Source organism: Rhinoderma darwinii, chromosome 10, assembly GCF_050947455.1.
Source record: "Rhinoderma darwinii isolate aRhiDar2 chromosome 10, aRhiDar2.hap1, whole genome shotgun sequence".
Classification (NCBI taxonomy): domain Eukaryota; kingdom Metazoa; phylum Chordata; class Amphibia; order Anura; family Rhinodermatidae; genus Rhinoderma; species Rhinoderma darwinii.
Window position 1 is genome coordinate 91,186,212 of NC_134696.1, and position 11,873 is coordinate 91,198,084.

The window sequence follows — 11,873 nt, forward strand, 5'->3', positions numbered from 1 at the left end:
TGAGAGCTGGAATATGATTGGTCCACTGCTCCACTTGCTCCTTGTTTCATTGTCTGCAGGAGGGAGTTCCAATTCGATTATGGGTGTCGTCCAATCCTCTAGACATCATGACAACAACATGAACCCCCTGAAGTATTGATTTTGTTATAGTTATTACTTGAACCAGAATTGTTGAATAATTTTGCTCCTTGGGATGTTCAAGTCCTTATTGTAATACAAAAATGATGGCTCTGACAGTCCCTTTTGGCCCTTGCACCAGAGGAGGCCAGAAAATATCTCACTTTCCATAGGTGTGGGGTATACAATGCCAAGCTTGACCAAGACACACTTACAGTTATTTTGCTATTGCAAGAGTATAGATTTGTTAGAGCTCGTTCACATGTAACAGTTATGTCTGCCCAGTTGTTTTTTGCCTGAGCCGGACACAACTGATGACAGAAAAATTGGAGGAGATGTATCAAAACTGGTGCAAAGGAAAAGTGGAGTAGTTGCCCATGGCAGCCAATCAGTTTGTTGCTTTCATTTTCCAAAGGGCCTCTGAAAAATGAGAGGTCGAATCTGATTGGCTGCTATGGGTAACAGCTCCCCCCATCTCCTCCATTGTATGCAATGTTTCCCTGTCCAGCTCAGGGAGACGTCCGTTTGCAAAATTGATGCTACTGGACACAAAACTGCTCCCCTGGAAAACCATGGGATGGGTTTAGTCATCAGTTCCCCATAATGGAATTGGCCTTTTTAAAATGAAGTGGCTTAAATGAAAGGGCAAGGCTAAATGTTTTCAGACCCCCATATTAATATCAGATCCAGACAAGACCCTTATATCAATATCAGACCCCAAAACTGATTTCAGACCTGATACCAGACCCCCTAAATATATTCCAATCGCCTATATTAATATCAGACCCCAGATTCAGACCCCAGACCAGATCCCCTAAATATATTCCAATCGCCTATGCTAATACCAGAGCCCCTAAATATATTCACATTCCCTATATTAATATCAGACCCCAGATTCGGACCCCAGACCAGAGCCCCTAAATATATTCCAATCGCCTATGCTAATATCAGACCCCAGACCAGATCCCTTTATTAATTTCAGACATCAGATTCAGACCCCAGACCTGACCCCCTAATTATATTCAGACCCCAAACCCTTTATATCAATATCAAACCCCAGACCCCTTTTACACGGGCCAATTATGGGGCAAACGCTCGTTCATCCGCTGATCGCATCATTTTAAATGGCGAAAATATTATCGCTGTCGGCAGCACATCTCGCGGTGTAAACAGAGACGCGCTGCCGACATGATAGAAATGTATGGGAACGAGTGATTGGAGTAACGAGCGCTCTTCCCTATACTAGATCCTTATGGGAGGAGCAAACGAGCGCCGATAAACGAGCTGTCTCGCTGATCGGGCCGTGTAAGACCACCCTTAATTCAGATCCCAGATCCAGCAAAGAAAAAATGTTGACATTAGAGCTGACTATATCCTCTCCTCTGTCCAGTGTCAGGACGTGTAAGCCCCCACACTCTACATCCTGATGCTGGATGGCGCCAGGACCAGGTGCGGTGGTGCCCGGAACTGAACAAGAGATGGGAGCGAGGAGGGTAAGTATACAGGCAGCTGTCTATTGGATTAATCCTATACATAATGTATGACTTTTTTTTTTTTTAGGATGATGCGCCCCTAAACAAAACTATATATATCACCAGGTAACCAGGTAAGGGATGCTAAAAATAAGGTGAATCCCGGTAAAACCGGGAGAGTTGGCATGTCTGACTCTGGAGGAAGCAGTAGACAGAGATGTCAGCACACTATAGTGAATGGTTGGAGGCACAGGCTGGTGACGTCAATAACTGGCATCTACCTGTCTGCTCTACTCTGCGCCAGCGAGCTGGAAGAAGCGCCACACCGCAGAGTGCCTACAGGTCTGTAATACAAATCCAATCACCACCCACCCCCATGTGCCACTGTACTGGGTCCATGCACACGTTATCTTTATCACCATTTTCAATAACCCTGCTTGCTGTCAATGAATGAAAACCTTCTTGTCTACATACAAAACCCACTTAGACCTCATGATCACAGCTGAATGTTTGTTACACTTGCATCCAGTCTAAACAATCTAAAGATTCTGATGAATATTACCTATACTGATACATTGTAGCCAACGATCAGGACCAGGAGAGATTTGCCTAGGCTGATTACCTTTTACAGTGACAGTATATGGCGTTGATATACGGCACCCAGCTGCCCTGCTTATTTTAGACCTGGTAAGTCCCGCTATGTACTCATATCCCTGAAATGTGGTGTAGGCGTCTTCCACGTGAATGGAGCGACACTATCAGCAATAACAGCATAAGGGTTAAATTTGGCTTAGGGTCAAAAGCGAGAAAGTAAAAGTGTGTCATGTAATCATAAGAAATCTCAGTGATGTGGCACATGATGAGTTTGATATTTTGAAAGGTCACGCTGGCAGAGGACGGCAGGAAATCTTATACAAAGTAACGCAGCGAGGGCAGGGAGGCTCGGGATAGAACAGCAATGCACTAGGACACCACGGGATCCAGCAGATCAAATGTTATTGCTGGGAACGTGGGGTTAATATAAGTCATGGTGGGGGGATTGAATCAGAATTCCCACCTAACACAATTACCTTGAACCATAACTCCGCTTGTACAAAGTCTTGTCCTATCAAATGCTTCATTTTCAAAAAGTGACAACACCTCTAAAGGCAATTACGACCCAGCTTTCCACAGGCCCTGAATGGTGTATAAACCTACATTGTTAAATCTGCAGTCTCATTTCCCCTGCTCTGCCTGTGTACGTGTCAGTCTTTACTGTCTCGCATTCTATTCATTAACCAGTATGCTTCCGATAAACTGCGCTATAGGTTAATCCGTAATAAATATTACGTTTCATATAAAAAATGGTATCACTAGTAAGAAGTTCAGCCTAGTGGAATAAACCTGTTACGCTCTCTGGCTTCCGGCTGTGCCCTTTCGGCTTTGTCATGTTTTACTCAACCTGCTGAGATTAGGACGTTCCTTGCGTAACTTCCTGTATCGCCACCCACCATGACGGCACGCTACTATCTGTGACTCACACCCATTGCTAGGGGCCATTCGTTTTCATTTACACATTGTTTGCACATTGGTCATTGCTTGTGCTTTTGGTATTCAGTTTTATTACACTTTCTGTATCGCTGTTCAAAAATAAGAGGATTTCCAGCGTTCCATTCTTTTTCCTTATTAGGACACCATCTGTTAAAGGGGCACACACCCTACAAGATATTTGCTTTCCCTACTTTTGCTTATGTTGTTTACGTCCAACTTGCGCTGACCATACAGCTTACCTGCCAACAATATCTGTTATGTGCCTGAATCGACGATTAACATTTACATTGGGCTTAGTTGCATGTGTATGTATTTTAATAATTGGAGATAAGCGGCAACTGGATATAGCTGATGCCGCTTATCCCAATGGAAATCCACAACTTCCAGCTCCTTAGACATTAGACTATTGTCTGATCCTCCTGAAATCGATAGGTTTCATCTTAAGAAATCTTCTTATATGTATGACCAGTTTTACATTGGCTGCGGCCGCGTCTCTCATTATTTATACCAGTGTCCGGTTATTAGCTGGGTCTATTGTATTGGCAATTTAAGTGACATGGAAGAGGGGGCAATACCAAGGTCTTCATGTGACCCCCATCATGAATCAATATCTGCACTGGGAACCATTGAACATAGTGGTAGAGTGAGTGGACCTGATGTGTCTGGCTCATTTGTATTGTAAATCGTATGAGACCCATGGAAGGTCATTTTTTTAAAATCCCCAGTCAGGGGCGGATTAAGTGTACCATGGGCCCCGGCCGGTTCACAAAGTGCACCCCTCCCCCCCCCCCCCGACTCTGGTGACGCTGTACCGTATATTTGCAGATTTCAATTTAGGCGGCCATAGATCTGGCACGGTTTTGAATTTGCTGTAAAAGCAGAATACATTAGTATTGCAGTATTTAGTGCAAGCGATCTAACGATCGCTGGTTGAAGTCCCCTAGGGGACTAATAAAAAAAGTCACAATTTTTTAAATAAAAGTTGTTGTTTTTTATGAAAAAAAATAATTAAAAAAATGAAAAGTTAAAAAAAAAAACCTTTTCCCATTTTTCCCCGAGAGCATAGTAAAAATGAAACAAATAAACATAATTGGTATCGCCGCGTCCGTAAAAGTCTGAACTATTACAATATATCATTATTTAACCCGCACGGTGAATGCCGTAAAAAAAAAAAAAATGTAAAAGACAGAATCGCTATTTTTTGGTCACCTCATCTCCCACAAAAAATGAAATAAAAAGAAATCAAACCGTCGCATGTACGCCAAAATAGTATAATTAAAAACTACAGCTTATCCCGCAAAAAATAAGCCCTCATGTTACTTAATCGACGGAAAAATAAAAAAGTTATGTCTCTCGGAATTTGGCGACACAAAATAAATTTTATTTTTTATCTATATATATTTGGTATCACCGTAATCGTATTGACCCACAGAATAAAGTTAACATGTTGTTTTAATTGCACAGTGAATTCCGGAAAAACGAAGCGCAAAAAAACAATGGAGGAATCGCTTTTTTCATTTTCTACCCCACAAATATTTTTTTCCCGTTTCCTAGTACAGTATATGGCACAATAAATGGTGCTACGAAAAACTACAACTCGTTCCGCAAAAATCAAGCCCTCATAGGACTATATAGACGGAAAAATAAAAAAGTTATGGCTTTTGGAATGTGGGGAAGAAAAAACAAAAATGAAAATCTGAAAAATGGCTGCGGCGGGAAGAGGTTAACGAACCAGTCTCTGTAGTTTAACCCCTTAAAGTCCAAGACATATTTTGTTCTTTTCATTTTCACTCGCCCCCTTCCTAGAGCCATAACTTTTTTATTTTTATGTCAATGGAGTATTGTGTGAAGGATTATTTTTTGCCGGAGGAGTTTTAGTTTTTATTGGCACCATTTAAAGTACCATATAATGGGTGAATTGTGAAAAATCTGCGATTCCTCCTTGTTTTTTTAGGTTTCGTTTTTACTGTATATATTTAACATCTAATTTTACCTTAAGATAACCAGAACAAGCTCAGTACAAATATACAGCCCCAGAACCAAGCTCAGTACATATATACAGCTCCAAAACAAAGCACAGTACATAAATACAGCACCAGAACCAAGCTCAGTACTTATATACAGCCCCAAAACCAAGCTCAGTACATAAATACAGCCCCAGAACCAAGCTCAGTACATATATACAGCCCCAGAACCAAGTTCAGTGAAAATATACAGCACCAGAACCAAGCTTAGTACATGTATATAAAACAGCAGATCCAAACTCAGTTCATATGCACAACACCAGAACCGAGCTCAATACATATATACAACCCCAGAACCAAGCTCAGTACATATATACAGCACCAGAACAAAGCTCAGTACATAAATACAGCACCAGAACAAAGCTCAGTACATAAATACAGCACCAGAACAAAGCTCAGTACATATATACAGCCCCAGAACCAAGCCGAGTACATATATACAGCACCAGAACAAAGCTCAGTACATATAAACAGCACCACAACAAAGCTCAGTACATATATACAGCCCAAGAACCAAGCTCAGTACATATATACAGGACCAGAACAAAGCTCAGTACATAAATACAGCACCAGAGCAAAGCTCAGTACTTATATACAGCCCCAAAACCAAGCTCAGTACATAAATACAGCCCCAGAACCAAGCTCAGTACATATATACAGCCCCAGAACCAAGTTCAGTGAAAATATACAGCACCAGAACCAAGCTTAGTACATGTATATAAAACAGCAGATCCAAACTCAGTTCATATGCACAACACCAGAACCGAGCTCAATACATATATACAACCCCAGAACCAAGCTCAGTACATATATACAGCACCAGAACAAAGCTCAGTACATAAATACAGCACCAGAACGAGCTCAGTACATAAATATATCCCCAGAACAAAGTTGAGTACATATATACAGCCCCAGAACCAAGCTCAGTACATATATACAGCACGAGAATAAAGCTCAGTACATATATACAGCACAAGAACAAAGCTCAGTACATATATCATATATACAGAACCAGAACCAAGCTCAGCATATATATATATATATATATATATATATATATACATATATATATATATATATACATATATATATATATATATATATATATATATATACAGCTCCACAACCAAACACAGTACCTAAATACAGCACCAGAACCAAGCCCAGTAAAAATATACAGCACCAGAACCAAGCTCAGTACTTATATACAGCCCCAAAACCAAGCTCAGTACATAAATACAGCCCCAGAACCAAGCTCAGTACATATATACAGCCGCAGAACCAAGTTCAGTGAAAATATACAGCACCAGAACAAAGTTCAGTACATATATACAACAGCAGATCCAAACTCAGTTCATATACACAAAACCAGAACCGAGCTCAATACATATATACAACCCCAGAACCAAGCTCAGTACATATATACAGCACCAGAACAAAGCTCAGTACATAAATACAGCACCAGAACAAAGCTCAGTACATAAATACAGCACCAGAACAAAGCTCAGTACATATATACAGCCCCAGAACCAAGCCGAGTACATATATACAGCACCAGAACAAAGCTCAGTACATATAAACAGCACCACAACAAAGCTCAGTACATATATACAGCCCAAGAACCAAGCTCAGTACATATATACAGGACCAGAACAAAGCTCAGTACATAAATACAGCACCAGAGCAAAGCTCAGTACTTATATACAGCACCAGAACCAAGCTCAGTACATATATCCAGCACCAGAACCAAGCTCAGTACATAAATATACAGCACCAGAACTAAGCTCAGTACATATATACAGCACCAGCACAAATACAGTTCAGTACAGAGATCATTTGCAAATTCCGTTTAACCCCTGCCGTGTAAGCTTGTACGACATAAAACGACAGCTCCCAGTATAGCCTGAACAATGGTTTGGATATGCTGGAAGTTACTGTTTCACAAAAAAGAATGCTACCATCCGTCATCTCGCTGCAGATCATACAGTGACTATAGTACTGATCTGTCGCAGGGAAAATAAACATTTACATTGAGTGACTCACAGGTGACGTATCAGATTCTTTTTAGTTCTTTTTCTCTTTTCTTCTCCATCCGGTCTAAAAAAAGGTGTGTGGTACAAAACCACTTCCAAAAAACCGGAGCTAATTTTTCCAGGCAGAATTTTCTGCCTGCAATAAACTCTGTGTGAACTAGGCCTTATTTGACCACTATATACTAATTCAAAGTCCATTGTCTGGATTATTCTTCTTTTTGTAGTAAATCAGCCTGTGTAAAAGGGCCTTAGAGGGGTTTCCCCAGAATCATAAATTATCCCCTATCCACAGTATAGGTGATAATTTTCTGATTGCTGGGACCCCCACCAATCGCGAGAACGGCCAAGTACTGCGCTCGGCTGTTTCTGTCATTCCCATAGACTTTGAATGGAGCGGGAGCGCACGTGCTTGACCATCGCTTCATTCAATGTTCTCACGATTGGTGGGGGCCCCAGCGATCAGAAAATTATCACTTATCCTGTGAATAGGTGATAATTTATGAATGTGGGAAAACCTTTAGCGATCTATATCTCATAGGTGACCCTGCTGAGCAGCATGCTAACTGCAGATTGAGCTGGACCACCACTGCATGCAGAACATCTCTAGGCAAGTTCTTAATTCCCAGTATATCACCTTTCCTATATGTGGTCTAGAGCTAACCCCTCATTTCTATCTTAACTAACCAAAAGCACTAATTCCCATCAATACATTTACTGAGACATGATAAGTAGTCAGTTTAGTCAAAAGTCAGTGATATCCATGTTCATAATTAGAAAAACATAACTGATTACTGCCAAAAACAGCGCCACACATGCCCACAGGTTGTATGTGGTATTGCAGCTTAGCCCACTTCACTTCAATCGAGCTGTGCTGCAATACCATCACAACATATGGACAGGGGTGGCACTGTTTTTCTATAACTGGACAACCCCTTCAAATTGATTATAGACATGAGCTTTTCGTGTCAAGGATTTCGATGGGATCCACCAACAATCTGATGTTCTAGTTGGAAAATTTCATGGAAGAATTTGGAGGATGCTTGTAACTTCCTAGAAATAACACGTTTATCTCTTATGCTTAAAGGGGTTAACCAGTTTAGAAAACCCATTTTCTTACACCCTTTTAGGGAATCCAGAGATAATAGGGAGGGGAAGAAAAGGGGCTGCCATTTACATCAATCACCACTTATCTTTAAAGAGATTTTCCAGTTTTATGTAAATAAAGTTTATTAATTGTATGATAGAAAAAACGTTCTCATATAATTTGTGTTGAAGTGTTTATATTACAGCCTTAAAATAAGCAGATATATATATATATATATATATATATAACCCCTTGACCCTCTCACTGCTGTGCGGTACAACCGTTAATATTACAACAAAGATATTTTCCCATAATCAGAATGACTTTCCCATAGGAAAAACATTCCCATCATAGCAAGAACCTTTCAGCGATATCCGTGCCAAACCGAGGTCTGTAAACACCCCTGGACCAATGTCTGGGAGGGTCCTGGCATTTTTTTTTTCTCAAAGGGAATCTGTCAGAGCCTATTTGCCTACCAAAGTGGTCCTAGTGTTTGGATCCTATTGCACGGCCCGACGTGGGCCGTGTAAACGAGCGCCGATCAATGAGACAGCTCGTTGATCGTCGCTCGTTTGCTCCTTTCATAAGGAGACGTGTATGGGGACGAGCGCTCGTTACTCTGATCGCTCGTCCCCATACATTTCTATCATGTCGGTTTCAGGGTTCCCAAATTCCTGGACACTCAGTAAAAATATTGGTCTTTTTTCCAGTGCCCGTAAAAAAAAAATCTTGCGTTCGTGATTTTTTTGAAGTTGAATGAGTTTGTAGCATTTATTGGGCTTGTAATTATTATTGGTTTAGAGGCGGCAGTACCTGCTGATAATGTATTCATATCACTATCCTAAGCTATAGACATATATTACTTCTAATCTTTATGATTCATTGTGGTTTTCCATATTAATTTTTTTTTACTGTCCGTGATTTCTGAATAAGTTGTCCTGAAAAAAAAAATCTGGTTGGCAACCTTGGTCAATAGCACACCTCCGTGTTTACACAGCGGCATGTGATGCCGATAACAACAATATTTTAGGCTGCAGTTTGCTCGTTCATCAGCTGATCGTTGCCGTGTTTACACAGGGCATTGATCGGAAACGAGCGTTCACATGAAACGCTTGTTTGCCCAATAATTTGTCCATGTAGGTCTTGTAAAACGATGTGCCCACATACCTTTTGTTTGTATTATCTTGTTTGTCCGGATTAAAAGGCTTTAGGCGGGATTCACACGACCGGGTCGTTCCCGAGCCCGAGTGTCGGCCAGTAAAATCGGCCATTTTGCCCGGCCGGTTTGCATTAAGTTTTGCATCCGTGCCGGGCCGGGCAGATCCGGACAGTGACATCAGCGGCAACTCCTGAAGGGGAATCCCCATGTGTTCGTGTGAATAGCCCCATTAGGGGTCTATTATTCCTAATGCAGCCGGGTGCCGGCCGATTTATGAACGGGAAACCCTGCCGTGTGAATGACGCCTCAGGCCGGGTTCCCACGTAGCGTAAATGCTGCAGAATTTCCGCAACGGAATTCTGTGTGTAAATTCCGCAGCATTTACAGTAGCAGTAAAGCGGATGAGATTCAGAAAATCTCATGGCCACGCTGCGGAAAAAAACGCAGCGTAAACGTTAAGAACTTGACCTGCGGTGCGGAATTTAATTCCACAGCACGTCAATTTATGCTGCGTTTTCGTTGATTTTCCGTTGCGGGTTTTTCCCAGTCAATTAGATGGGGATGCAGAACAGAAAGCCAAGTGTTGCCACTTTTGCGGTGTATTTGCAGCAAAAACCCCGCAAAAATCGCAACTACAAAAAATGAAAAAAAATAAATCATACTTACTCCTCCTTCCTGCAGTCCAGACTCCTGGGATGACGTTGCATCCCACGTGACCGCTGCAGCCAATCACAGGCTACAGCGGTCGCATGGACTGCAGTGTCATCCAGTTTTGGAACGGAATGTACCGCGGGTTCCAGGTCGAATACGCTGCGTCGTTTTTACGCAGCGTATCAGTCCCTTGGGAACCCGGCCTTATTGCCATATGCAAATGACTCCACGAAAGCCACTCGAGCTGTCCGTTTCCCTATTCGCTATTTTTAATTGTACGTTAACTTTTTTCTGTAGGTCGATATGATTCCGGTGATGATACAAAATTTATATATTTATGTTTTACTATTATTGCACAATAAAAACACTATTTTAGGTATTTTCTTCTTTTTTCCGGCGACGGAGAAATATTAGGGCTTATTCTTTTGCAAGATGAGCTGTAGTTATCATTTATACTATTTTTTAGATACATACGTCATTTTAAACGCTTTTTATTACATTTTTTCGGAGGCGGGATGAACAAATAACAGCAATTCTGGAATTGTTTTTTTCTTTTTTTTTACAGAACTCAACGTGCAGGATAAAAAATGCATTTGTTTTATAGTACAGGTCGTTATAGTTGCGGCTTTAGCAATTTTGTGTACATTTACCTTTGTTTTTTACACTGTGGTAAAGCATTTTGTAATGAGGAAAAATTTTATAATGTATTTTGTTCTTTTTTTATATTTTTTTCCAATTTTTAATTTGTATTTTTTTGAGTCTTACTATGGAATTTTACTATGTGATCGCTCGATCACTGATATAATACACTGCATTACTTCTGTATTGCAGCGTATTATGCCTGTCAGTGTAAAACTGACACACATGCTATAAGGCCCTGCCTCTGGCAGACCTAATAGAAGAACAATGGTGGCAAACCCGGGGAGCTTCACTAGTCCCCCCAGCTGCCATGGAAACCCATTGTCACCCAGCGATCGCACTGAGGAGGCGCCGATGGTGTGACAAAGGGAGTGTGTGACAAAGGGAGTCCCCTCCTTCTGTCTAACCACGTAGATCCTGCGGTAACTATAGACTGAGGCATCAAAGAGGTTAAGCGGTCAGAATCAGAGTTATCTCCGATCCGGGTCGTTGCAGCATCATGTCAGCTTTAACATACAGCTGACGTCTTCTGCGGGTTCAGCTCCTGAGCCTGCAACCTCCCTGTGCCATGTATAAATGGTGCTTGGCATTAACTAAGGGTTAAAAACTGAAAAGATGAGTAATACTGTCAAATAGTGCCTAAATAATGCCATATAACAGTAACACATGGTGCCCAAATAATACCACCATGAAATGCCTACATAATATTGTCTACAGTGAACATAACAATGTTTTATTGAGTTCAAATTACAATGGGCGCTACGATATAAGTGTAGAGTTTGGTGCGGACAGTATAGGGGAGGCCAAAGTGGGCCTAGAGGTTTTTGGACCCACCAGGATCCTCTGGTACTCTGGTTGGCCAGCCAGACTCCCTGGTGGAGGCATATTGCCCATTTTGCTCATGCTATAATCCAGTCCTGAACACTTGCATACTCCTAAATAGCTGAATGTTATATGTTCTTATAGATTGCATCCCCATTGGTCGGAACCAATTTACTTGTCCCTTCATACACAGCAATTATTACTCCAACTTATCATATCACCTAAATGATTGGTCTGCGGTCCCCATTACACTGATCAGAACGCACAATGTGGATCATGAACTACTGCTGATATCGGTCTTACTGCCGCCTCTGTCAATATATTCAGCCCATCACCCGCAGA